This window comes from Rattus norvegicus, chromosome 14, assembly GCF_021556685.1.
Source record: "Rattus norvegicus strain SHRSP/BbbUtx chromosome 14, alternate assembly SHRSP_T2T, whole genome shotgun sequence".
NCBI classification, from domain to species: domain Eukaryota; kingdom Metazoa; phylum Chordata; class Mammalia; order Rodentia; family Muridae; genus Rattus; species Rattus norvegicus.
Window position 1 is genome coordinate 9,660,001 of NC_141547.1, and position 11,894 is coordinate 9,671,894.

Below are 11,894 nucleotides of genomic sequence, written 5' to 3' on the forward strand. Positions count from 1 at the left end.
CTCTGAATTCAACTTCCTTTTGTCTCTCAGAAAATAAACAGACATCAAAACTTTGATAAGGAGCTTGCTCTGTTTTGGAACAGTATCCTACACAGATCCATGTGCTAAAGGCTTAAGTGACAGCTGATGGCACACTGGGAGGTGGCAGTATGTATTCAGAAGTAAGGCCTATTCAGATGACTGAAGATACCATGATACTATGATACTTTGGACACAGGATTTAGAGGATCTGAACTGGATCTGACCTAAAAGCTTCCTCCTTGAGGTCTAGCTCTCATGGACAGAAGATACCAGGAAAGCCTCCAAGGACTGGAAGTAACTAGTTTTAACCAACTCTGATGCCTGTGAACTAAAACGATATCCAGTGTGGCATGATGTCCCTACAGGTGTAATGGTGGTACACATACCTTGGCAGGCGCCAACAGTTTTGTAACTGTACTTAGAACTTGCTCAGGGCAGTAGTTTGAATGAGAATGTGCCCATAGGTGTATGTTTGAATACATACTTCCTCGTTGGGGGAACTGTTTGGGAAGGATTAGGAGGTGTGGCCTTATTAAAGTAGATATGGCCCTGTTGGAGGAGGTATAATACTAAGGGTGGGCTTTAAGGTTTCAAAACCTTATAAACAAGATGTAATTAAAAAGTGAACTTCAAAATGATCTAATTCTGAAAAGGGAGACTTAAGGGATGTGTTCCGGATCACTGATGCGGGGTTTAAACAGAAACATTTTTAAACCTTAGTATCTTCCCTAATTTTACCTTGCCTTTGTTACGTGATAATTCGGGTAATATGGCTTTGGAGAAAGTTTCTGGAAAGCTGACATATACTTCTGCAGTTTTGTTTATTACCGCAGGGCTTTGCTACTGTGGAAGGTCAGGAGCAGTCTAGAACTGTTACTATAACCACACGTCAGCTGTGGCCTGATGAGGGCGCTCTCACTCAATGCATGGCTCGGCAACTGAAGTTCAATCTAGTTAGCGTCAAAAATGGCCGAAGGAAATGAGTATGAGAGTGCACTGCTTCTAAACTAGTTGGGCTATTCCGGGTCAGGCTCATTTTTACCAACAACAACCGTGAAAATGACAGTAACTTTATCATTCTCTCTGGTTTGAAGACACCACCACACATATTGAAAATAATAAGAAACCTTCCAAAGTCAGCATGACTCTGGAGGGCGGATTTGGGATTGGGTGGCGAGGCTGGTCTCTCCAGTGCGCAGGAGCGGACCGGGAGCTGGTATAACTCCTTTCCCTGTGGCCCTCCCTCCAGAGCGGTCTCTAGCTGCACGCATACCACATCGGTGGAATTCCCTTGAGCATGCATTCAGTTCTCAGAATAGCTTGTTGAAACTTTTGTCTTGTCCCCAAATTGAACTTTACCTTTCTTTTTCTCAACTCGCTGATGGAAAAGTTATCCCCATGTTCTGCTTTTGTGTCCAAACTGTACACTTATAGGCTGTCGTGTGCTTCTGGTTAGTTTCACTTTGCCACGACACATGCAAGCATTGAATGTATACATTTTCTCACCTTTCCATGTGAGACAGTGATGGTGCTGCCACTCTCTAACCTGGGAGTGGAGAAAAGTATCTCACCTCCTCCGATCGATTGCAGTTTCCCCACAGAATGGGGCATTTAAACATGCTGTAGGACAGCCTCATAGCATATGGCCTGAGCATTTTTCTAGAATGTCCTTTGATACTAAGACTTTGATTAATCCTCTTTGATTTCGTTAAAAAAAGGAACTTTTTTGAATTAATTTTTATTAGATATATTTCTTTCTTTTTAAAAAAAGATTATATATATATATATATATATATATATATATATATATATATAGTAGCTGTCCTCAGACACACCAGAAGAAGGCATCGGATCCCATTACAGATGGTTGTGAGCCACCATGTGGTTGCTGGGAACTGAACTCAGGACCTCTGGGAGAGCAGTCGGTGCTCTTAACCGCTGAGCCATCTCTCCAACCCGATATATTTCTTTATTTACATTTCAAATCTTATTTCCTTTCCCGGTTTCCTGTCCATAAACTCCCCTCCGCTCCCCTTCCCCCATATGGGTGTTCCCCCCATCCACTCTCCTTACTGCCCCCCTTCACATTCCCCTGCACTGGGGGGTCCAACCTTGGCAGGAAGGACCAAGGGCTTCCCCTTCCACTGGTGCCCCAACGAAAAAATATGGAACGCGTCACGAATTTTTGTGTCATCTTTGCGCTGGGGCCATGCTAATCTTCTCTGTATCGTTCCAATTTTAGTATATGTGCTGCCGAAGTGTGCATGGAACTTTTTTTTTTTTAAAGAAACATGTTCTCTTTTCTCCATCCCTGAACTCTAGCTCTTATTCCCAATGTGACCAAGTTATCCTTCCAGAATACTTCACTAGTATCTATATCTGTACTGTCGTCTATCTACCTCTCATCTATTTGAGCCCAATATACAGTGCGGTTTCTTGTGTAGCATGAGTGGCTCCAGGCATGGCTCAGTGTCTACGGTTCTCCTCAGCAGCCTGATACAGCTGTCTCCTGAGAGGCTTTGCCAGAGCATGCCCAATACAGAGGTGGATGCTCACAGCCAACCACTGGACTGAGAACGGGGTCCCCAATAAAAGAGTTAGGGAAAGGACTGATGGAGCTGAGGGGGTTTGCAAGCTCATGGGAAGAACAACAATATCAACCAACCAGACTCCCCAGAGTTCCCAGGGACTAAACCACCAACCAAAGAGTACATGGCGGGGGGGGAGTACATGGGGAGTCCAGCTGCATATGTAGCAGAGAATGGCCTTGTCGGGCATCAATGGGAGGAGAGGCCCTTGGTCCTGTGAAGGCTTGATGCCCCAGTGTAGGGGAATGCCAGGACGAGGAGGTGGGAGGGAGTAGGCAGGTGGGTAGGGTAGCACACTCATAGAAGCAGGGGGGTGGTGGTGGGATAGGGGTTTGTGGAGGGGAAACTGGGAAGGGGGACAACATTTGGAATGTAAATAAATAAAATAACCAATAAAAACAAAGTAAAGAAAAAAGAAATCCAGGAAAACAAAAAAGAATCACGTTCCTTGGAAAGACGTTGTGAGTTGGACCTGGTGGTGCAGGCCTATAACCCTAGCTACCCAGGCAGCCGAGACAAGGAGATTGACAGTTAAAGACCAGCCTGGGCAATTTGGTGAGCGACCATCAAAGTCATTTCTTTTTTTTTTTTAATTAAGTTAAAAGGCGGGCCAGGGTTTCAGCTTGGTAGGAGAGCTCTCGTTCAGTCTGAGCGAGGTTCTAGGCAGAGGATCCAGTGCTGAACCCCCCCCCCCAATGACCAAACGGATGACACAGCAATGTTCTATACTCTGATATCTCTAGATTATTATACATATCACATACATGTTCATAACATACATGTTCATAACATATGTGTTTCATAGTGTATTAGTTCATCTCCATGAATGGACGTTTAGGATATTTCTACATTTTCCCCCCATTATAAAACATGTTTCTATGCTGTGTGAGTCTCCCAGGTTAAGTCTGGAGGGCCGGGGTTTTGGCATCGAATGGCATCAGTTTTTCCAGTCTTTTTCCTTTCGTGTGGTGCTGGGATGGAGCACCGTGTCTGCACATGCTGGTCAGGTTTTTGTCACTGGGCTAGGCCCCAGTTTCCGTTTACCCAGTCTCCGTTCTTGTTCACGCTGAAGCGCGCAGACGACTTTTAGCTGTGGACTTGGTCTTTCTTTGATGGGATGCAATCTTTACCTTGCTGTCACCGTTCCTTTTCTTTTTTGGAGACTTGATAGAGTGCCAATCTCATAATGTATAAGACAATAATATATCTAGTGTTTTGAAAAGTTTTAATATTTTCCCTAAACCTGGGGGCACTTATAACTTAATAGCCAAGAAGCAAACGAATATTGTTCTAACAAGTTTAGACTGATTCTGTTAAACGTGTTGTTGGTTAGATAACCTGTATCATTTGATGCTTTGAATGTTCATTTGACAACAACGTGGGTCCTCAAACCAGCTAGTTCCTTCTGTAGCACAGGTGGCTTGGACATACCGTGCTCTATTTCAAGGAGACTGGAAACCTAATTTCCCTGTCATTTCACCGATGGTGCGTAGTATGTGGCAAATCCTGATTGTTTGCGAAAAGCATCAGCCTTGCGCTCTGTGGCTTGTCCTCCAGATACATTGTTTGAACACACCCGGTTTCTCCTGATTCTTTCACAATGGTAGCTATCTACCACAAAAATGAGATCCTGGAATACTGTGGTAGGAATACCTCCAGGGAGTTATCTTGGTCACTGAGTCCCATACTGAGAAACAAATGTCCTACTGTTTCCCTACAAAAATTGGTATAGGGGGCTGGAGAGATGGTTCAGTGGTTGAGAGCACTGACTGCTCTTCTAGCGGTCCTGAGTTCAAACCCCAGCAACCACATGGTGGCTCACAACCATCTGTAACGGGATCTGATGCCCTCTTCTGGTGTGTCTGAAGACAGCGACAGTGTACTCACATACATAAAATAAATAAACAAATCTTTAACAAACAAACAAACAAACAGCTGGTATAGGAGTAGTGGTGTCTCTCCCCCCTCCACTAATTTCTGTTCATATATAACTGAGTAACCAGCAGGTATTCTTTCTGAAGAGGTGGGAAGGGGAGGCAGTGCTGAGGCCCATGGGAGTAGTGGCAACCTGCAGTAGATGCCGGAAAGTGTCCCAGAGCCTTCTCCTTCCAGATACAGACACACCAAGTGGAAAAGAAGAGAAAGAGCTGAAGAGACATTTCCTTATGTCCAGCGCATCAGTGTCGCCACAGGACACCACTTTGCAGGACAAGGAGCTCCCGAGCTACCGGCTGGTCTTTAGCACTTTGCACTGTATTGTGTTTTACACATGCCCTTGCTCGGTGCTTACAAAGCTCCTATGAAACAGGTTCTGGTTTTGTCTGCTTATGCTTGGTGGGAAAATGGGAAGTTAGAGTGTTTCCGGGTCATACTACTGAGAAGTGTGGAGTTAGCATACAAATAAAATCAAATAACGAGTAATTAACAAGTGGGAGAATAAATACCCTGCTCAGCTCTTGGTTGTACTGTGTTTACTTCTCTCTCCTTTTTACCAATAGGAGTTCTTTATTTATTATAAATATTAACTCCATCTCTATTTTACATGTTGCAAATACTTGCCACAGTCTGTTACTTACCCTTAAATTATTTACCTTCTGTCTTTTGGTATTCATTTCTTGGAAGACTCCCAAAGCAGTAGTTAAAAGTCTGACCTTGGATACCGTTGGTAAACTCTTTTCTTTTTTCTTTTTCTTTTTTTTTTTGAGAAAAGCAATGACCATGATAAAGAGGAATTATGGTGTGGATTGTGTTGAGTCTCAGTTAATCTAAGTCTGAAGAACAACCATAAGGGAATTAGTTGTATTGTTCACACCAAGGCTCTTTAAAATTACAATTACCCTGTGGGCATATTTGTAATTGGAAAAGAAGGAGTTGGCTTTTTTTCATATTTATTAGATCGACGTTTGGGAAAATGAATTTTTTACTTCATCTGCAACAAATGAGTCCTAATCAGTTAAGTGGCTTTGGGCTACTGTGACTTCTCTTTCTCATTTTCTTGCTATTTTTGAAAAGGCCTCTCCCATCTGTGGTACTTGCTTATCCTCCTGAATGGACTCACATCTGGCTTCCTTTGTGGCTATGGACCCTTCTCTGGTCCCTGTATTCTTCATGGATATTTGGTAGCAGATTTTTTTTTTTGCTCTCAAGAGTTTCAATTTATATGGGTGTCCCCTTTCCGCTCTGTGTTCTCAGGCATGTAAAATCACCCCTAGTCTAAATGACCCCAGTGGAACTGATCTAACCCTGCATTTCAGTGGACATCAGAAGGCTCCATTAATACACAGTCTTCTGATCTCTAACAGGAGAGTCTCTGATTTCGTAACTCCGAATTAGTTGCTATCATGAAGATTGCAGAATAAGTGGGAGACCAGAGAGGATCCCAGCTCTTGAAGATGTCATTGTGCCTAAGGCACCAACTCTGGAGTACGCTTGGCCCTGGCCATCACAGAGATATTAACCGTTTGAGTTCTATAGACAGTTTGCATTGCAGCCCAATGTCTGTAATGAGAGAGGATAATCGGGCCCACTCATTCTCACAAAGCTCAGCATAAGAACGTGGTTTCCCCAAGGGAAGGGTGGGAGTCACAGGTAATGTGGTTACCTAGGCTGCCCTCCTAATCTCATTTCCTTGTCCCCAGCAAAAGTTCCATGCCCCTGAACTTTGTGTATGATATTCCATGACCTTTATTGCTTATCTCACATTGAACCTGCACTTTACCAATTTGGCTGGGCTAACTGGCCAGCAAGCTTCAGGATCTTCCTGTCTCTGCCTGCCCAGCGTTGAACCAGCACATGCGGCTGTGTTTCCTTGTGTCTCCCACTCTGTTCTGCATAGATGCTGAGAATAGACTCTCGGGTCCTCATGCTTTCCTGACAGACATTTACCAACTCAGCCATCTCCACAGACCTTACTTATTAAATATTTCCTACCTATCTGTTGGTAATAGAAATGCAGTAGATTCTTACTCTTGATTTTATATTATTCAGCTAGGAATCTCTTACCCATCAAATGGTTTACTTACATTCATTCATTCATTCATTCATTCATTCATTCTTTGAGGTAGGGTCTCACCATATAGCCCCGGTGGGCCTGAAACTCACTATGTAGATCAAGCTGGCCTTGAACTCAGTGATATTTGTCTGCCTCATCCTCCCGAGTGCTGGGATAAACGGTGTGTACCATAGCACTTAACTCAGATTTTATTCTTAATATGGTCATATCATCCTTGAATGGACTATTTCTTCCTTTTAATTCTTAAGCATTTTATCTATCATCTGTCTGTCTATCACCTATCTATCATATGCCTCATCTATCTATCTATCTATCTATCTATCTATCTATCTATCTATCTATTATCTATCTATATCTATCTATCATCTATCTATCATCTATCTATCTATCTATCTATCTATCTATCTATCACCTATTATCTATCTATCTATTATCTATCTACCATCTATCTACTATCTATCTATCTATCTATCTATCTATCTATCTATCTATCTATCCATCTATCTATCATTTATTTCTATCATCTATTATCTGTCCATCCATCCATCCATCTCCCATCTATCACTTTATCGGACTGATTAGGGTGTCTAACCAATGATGAGTATGGCTGCAGATGGCAGGCAGTCTTGGCTTACATGGTTCTTTTAGTGTTTTATGAGGTTATAGTGTTCGCTAGAGGTTTTAAAGGCTATTCTGTATTCAATTAAGAATGTCTGGCTTGCCAAGAGTTGTTATTGTAACAACTTTATCAAATGCTGTTTTTGATTATGTCGAGATGCTTATATAGTTCTGTTAATCTTTAATGTGGTGAGTAATATCTTTAATTTTCTAATGTTAAGCCAGTATCTCACTGCTGGGATTAATCCAACTTGATGATGTGTTCTTCGTATCTGCATTGTTCTAGTATTTGGTAGTAGTTTCTTTAGGATGTTTGTAGCCATGGTACAAACACGGGGCTGGGCTGTGATTTACTTTCTCTTCTGACAGTGGTTAGAACTGGGTTTTCTTGGGTCCATAATAGACTGAGTTGATTTATAGATGCGTCTCCCCAGTCTCTGCCTCTGTAGTCAAATGGCATTCTCTGGGCATTAAGATGGATTGTGGTCCATCCTGATTCAATACGACCTCATCTCAACTTGATTATATTTACAATGACCCAAATACTGTACATTCTGTTATCTTCTTCAGTCCTAATAACCTCCCCACCTCCTATAAGAGGGTATGTTTCAATTTGGAGGAAATAGCTTCGCAGCACTCTGCCCTTTCTGGCAATGCTGGCATTCTGTCAGCCTCTCCTCCCTGATATCCCTGCGCTGTGGAGGGTGGTACAGAAGTATGATGGTTTTCATCCTCTGCGGCTGAGCACTGGCCCCCTGGGTCACAGCAACTGTCACTGCTTAGTGCTGTGAGCAACTATAAGTCTCTGCTGAAGCTACCACCCACTGGGAAGGGGAAACTCATGCCCATGGCCAAGGTTGACAGTAGGAATACACAGTAGGAGTACACAGTATGAATACACAGTAGGAGTATACAGTAGGAATACACAGTAGGAGTACACAGTATGAATACACAGTAGGAGTATACAGTAGGAATACACAGTAGGAGTATACAGTATGAATACACAGTAGGAGTATACAGTAGGAATACACAGTAGGAGTACACAGTATGAATACACAGTAGGAGTATACAGTAGGAATACACAGTAGGAGTATACAGTAGGAATATACAGTGGGAGTATACAGTAGGAATATACAGTGGGAGTATACAGTAGGAATACACAGTAGGCACAAATAAAAATGCCTAGAAAGCTGTTTGACAGGCGCACTGCATCCAGTTAGGAAAACAATAGCAGTTTGCTTCCCACTGGGTTCATGACCCCAGCCATGAAATTTTGTACTGGTTTATAATACCAGACATGAGTTTTGTCCTGAGGCCTTCAATCCAGCCCCAAAGCAGTTGGTTATAGCTACAGAAAGCTATGCCTGTTTCTCTAGCGAGCACACCTTGTCTGTCACATTGATTGTATAGCACAGAGTCCGTGACGGAGCAGACTTGTCGTTGAGATTGTTTTCCAGTGGTCTACACAGCGTCTCCCACCACCCTGGAAGCCACTCAGAAGGAGGGAACTTCAAGTTCAGCCCCAGATTCATCTCTCCATGTCCTACAACAAAGTATGATGTCATCTGCCAGACCAAGGGCCTTTCTGGCCGATAACTCCTGGGGTAGCCCACTTATGGCACTGGAATTCTCATTCGACAACCTTGTAGCTCCTGGAAGGGCCTTTTTTCCACCAGTATATGGTGCCTTCGTTCAGACTCTTTGATTACCGTTTTTTACTATTCTTCCAGATGTTTTTCCAAATCTCTAAGACACTCAAGGGTTAGTATTAGATAATGAAACACTTTCACAGACGGGGAGCAGGCTCTCTGAAGGTTTGCCACCATCTGTTCTAATCAAGCGCCTTAACTGGTCTTAGCAAAGTCTAATGCACCACAAAACATTCACTCCTTAAACTGTCAAAAGGGCAATGGCGGGTAGGCTGGCACTGATGGAAGATGCTATCCCATCTAGTCGTCCGTAATATACAGGCATCTTTCGGTAGACACACAGCTTCTTTACCTGGGGTACCGCTGCTGCCACAGGGCCTCAGCACCTCTCTACCCATAACGGTTTTCAGGGGCTTGGGCTTGCACTGCTTAGGCAAGGTCAGGCCCTAGTGGTAGCAGGGCCATCCACCTTCTAACCTGTCAGCCTGCTGCTGGAGTAGGCTTCACGCCTCCTACAAGCACAAAGGCAGCACCATGGCCCGTGCCCACCTCCGGTCACACCAGGCTGCTGAAAGGAACTCAGGCTGGGCCAACAATCTTCACCCCGTTGTACTTCCTTTCAGGGAAGAATGCACACGTGGGAACAGCTGCCCCTCCCAGGAGAAGTTCAGTCTTCTCACTTGTACAGTTCTACCTAACACTTACGTCTTATGCAAATGATTGCCCGGTTTGGAAAGCTTTCTGTTAATATTTCCCTAGTACCTCTGGCTTCATGCTTTCCGGACAGACATGTTTGACTCTTTTGCCTCTCTTCTTGATTGCTTTATCACTTAAAAAACCCGATTACCTGCTGGCTTAAATAATTCAGTCCTGCTAGAGCCTCTGCTCTCTCACAAACATCACGAAGCTCTCCCATCACAGGACTCAGCAAAGCCACCAAGGCCTCACACTACCCTGGGGACCCTGCATGTTAACTTCTTTCTTAAGCGTCCTGTGGGCACAGGCCCATCTGCCCAATGAGCTGGTTATCAAACACCTTTGCTTCTGTAGTGCTCAGTGCCCGCATAAATTAGAAGGAATTAGGAGACAAATGTACGTGGACACATGTCCTCTGTACCTGTCTCCAATTTGACAGGAGAGGTAGAAGAGGAAAGATAAGAGGGGGTGCACAGGAAACTGATAGAGCAAAGCCTGCCTCTAACTTAGGAAATAATGAAACAGATTCCCACAGCCTCGTTCATTAGACCTGCAGTTCTCAACCATGGGTCATCACCTCCTTGGCAAACCTCCATCTCCAAAACATTAGTAACACTAGCAAAATTACACTTATGAAGTAGCAATGACATTACCATTAGTAACACTAGCAAAATTACACTTATGAAGTAGCAATGAAAATACTTCTATGGTTGGGCATCACCATAGTCTAAGGAGCTGTATTAAAGGGTTGCAGCGTTAGGAAGGTTGAGCATTAGACCGTGGGACACAGGGGCAGAGGGGACCACTGTGTCAGGCAGCTGCAATTACCACCAGCTTGGTCTATTTTAAGTTTTAGTGATGATGAATATTTTAGATCAGGCATTAAAAATTTAGGTTACTCTCCAGGGCCAAGTAGCGGACGCAGAATGTCCAGGGTTTATATTTTCCTTTTTGATTTAGCACAGATTTAACAAGAATGGGTCATTTCCGTCTTACAGGTTTGTTCAACCACGTGGGCTGTTTTTTAGGTGCAGATTTTCTCTTCTAACGGAAGAGGGCAATTTGTATTTCATGTGGAGTCATCTTTCTCATGTCTTGGGAGTGCTCCGAGTCCTGTTCCTGCTGCCCCTGTACCAAGCCCTGGACTCAGGTTCGCATGGTCCCAGCCACTCTCCGAGTAAGCGGCAATGTCAGTGCTCCCTCCGTTCCAGTGGATATCATTCTCACGCAGTGTGATTCCCCAGTGTCCATTACCAACTGGGTCTCTCAGCCATTCACTTAGAGGACCAACCATACTTTATTAAGTGCTTTGAAAAATTGCTTACGGTAGGAAGATCAGCCATGATACTTAGTATGATATGACACCTTCATATAATTGGCTCTTACATTAGTTGGCTACAATAAGTTGATGAACTAAGGGCAGAAGAAAACCAGTGTGAGTAGATTTTTGCTCACTCCTGTAATATTTCTTACATGCTAGATTCTAAGCAGCATGGAAGCCATTTAATATGTCAGCCACTTATCCTACTAAATGGCTTCCATGCTGCTTAGTTTTTTTGTTTTTGTTTTTGTTTTGTTTTCAGGTTTATTGAAAACATGGCATAACGGATTAAACAGCTCCACATGGTGTTTTGAAATTCATCCCAGCCGTAGGCTGAGTGACCTGGAGGTTGGAGAGACCGCCAAAGTCCAGAAGCTTCAGCATTTCCTTGGTGTCAGGATCTACTTCAATGGTCTCCTGATCTAGGGCTGAGACCTCAGGAGCCTAATTATCTCTCCTCGCCTTCTCTTCTTCCTGCAGCTTGATGGAGATAGCTCTCACAGGACCTCTCTGAATCCGCCTCCTCAGATGCGTGACGTAGCCGGCTATCTTGTTCCGAAGGTTTTTGCTGGGGATGATGGCGATCTCCTTGCACACGTGCTTGTTGGTGTGGAAGTCATTACCCAGGAACATGTAGTACTTCTCGATGATGACCTGGGCTGCCTTCTTCACGGTCTTGGTGCGAACGCAGCTCATGTTGACGGTAAAAGAGTGCTACTTAATATTTTTATTTAATTATTTTGTGACTTTGTGTGTGTGTGTGTGTGTGTGTGTGTGTGTGTGAAAATACTATATAAATAGGGACCCTATCATTTAGATATCCAAACATATGCTATGTTCTACAGAAAGAGTTAAAAGTTTAATTGTAGCTGCTGCAGTCCATAAACACTTCCAATATGCTGTGGGATGGCTATTTTCGATTGTCAACTTGATTGGATCTAGAATCAACTAAGAGATTCCTCCGGTGGATTTTGCGAAAGTATTTCTAG

The 11,894-nt window shown here is 43.6% G+C and overlaps 1 non-coding gene and 1 pseudogene across 1 annotated transcript; both read right to left on the bottom strand.

Annotated features, from left to right (window-relative positions):
* Positions 1–2,180: 2,180 nt before the first annotated feature.
* Positions 2,181–2,287, bottom strand: LOC120096741 (U6 spliceosomal RNA). Its single transcript, XR_015637806.1, has one exon. It is a non-coding gene; the product is annotated as a U6 spliceosomal RNA (small nuclear RNA).
* An 8,906-nt stretch (positions 2,288–11,193) lies between these two features.
* On the bottom strand, positions 11,194–11,601 carry Rps17-ps12 (ribosomal protein S17, pseudogene 12; annotated as a pseudogene).
* Positions 11,602–11,894: the final 293 nt, after the last annotated feature.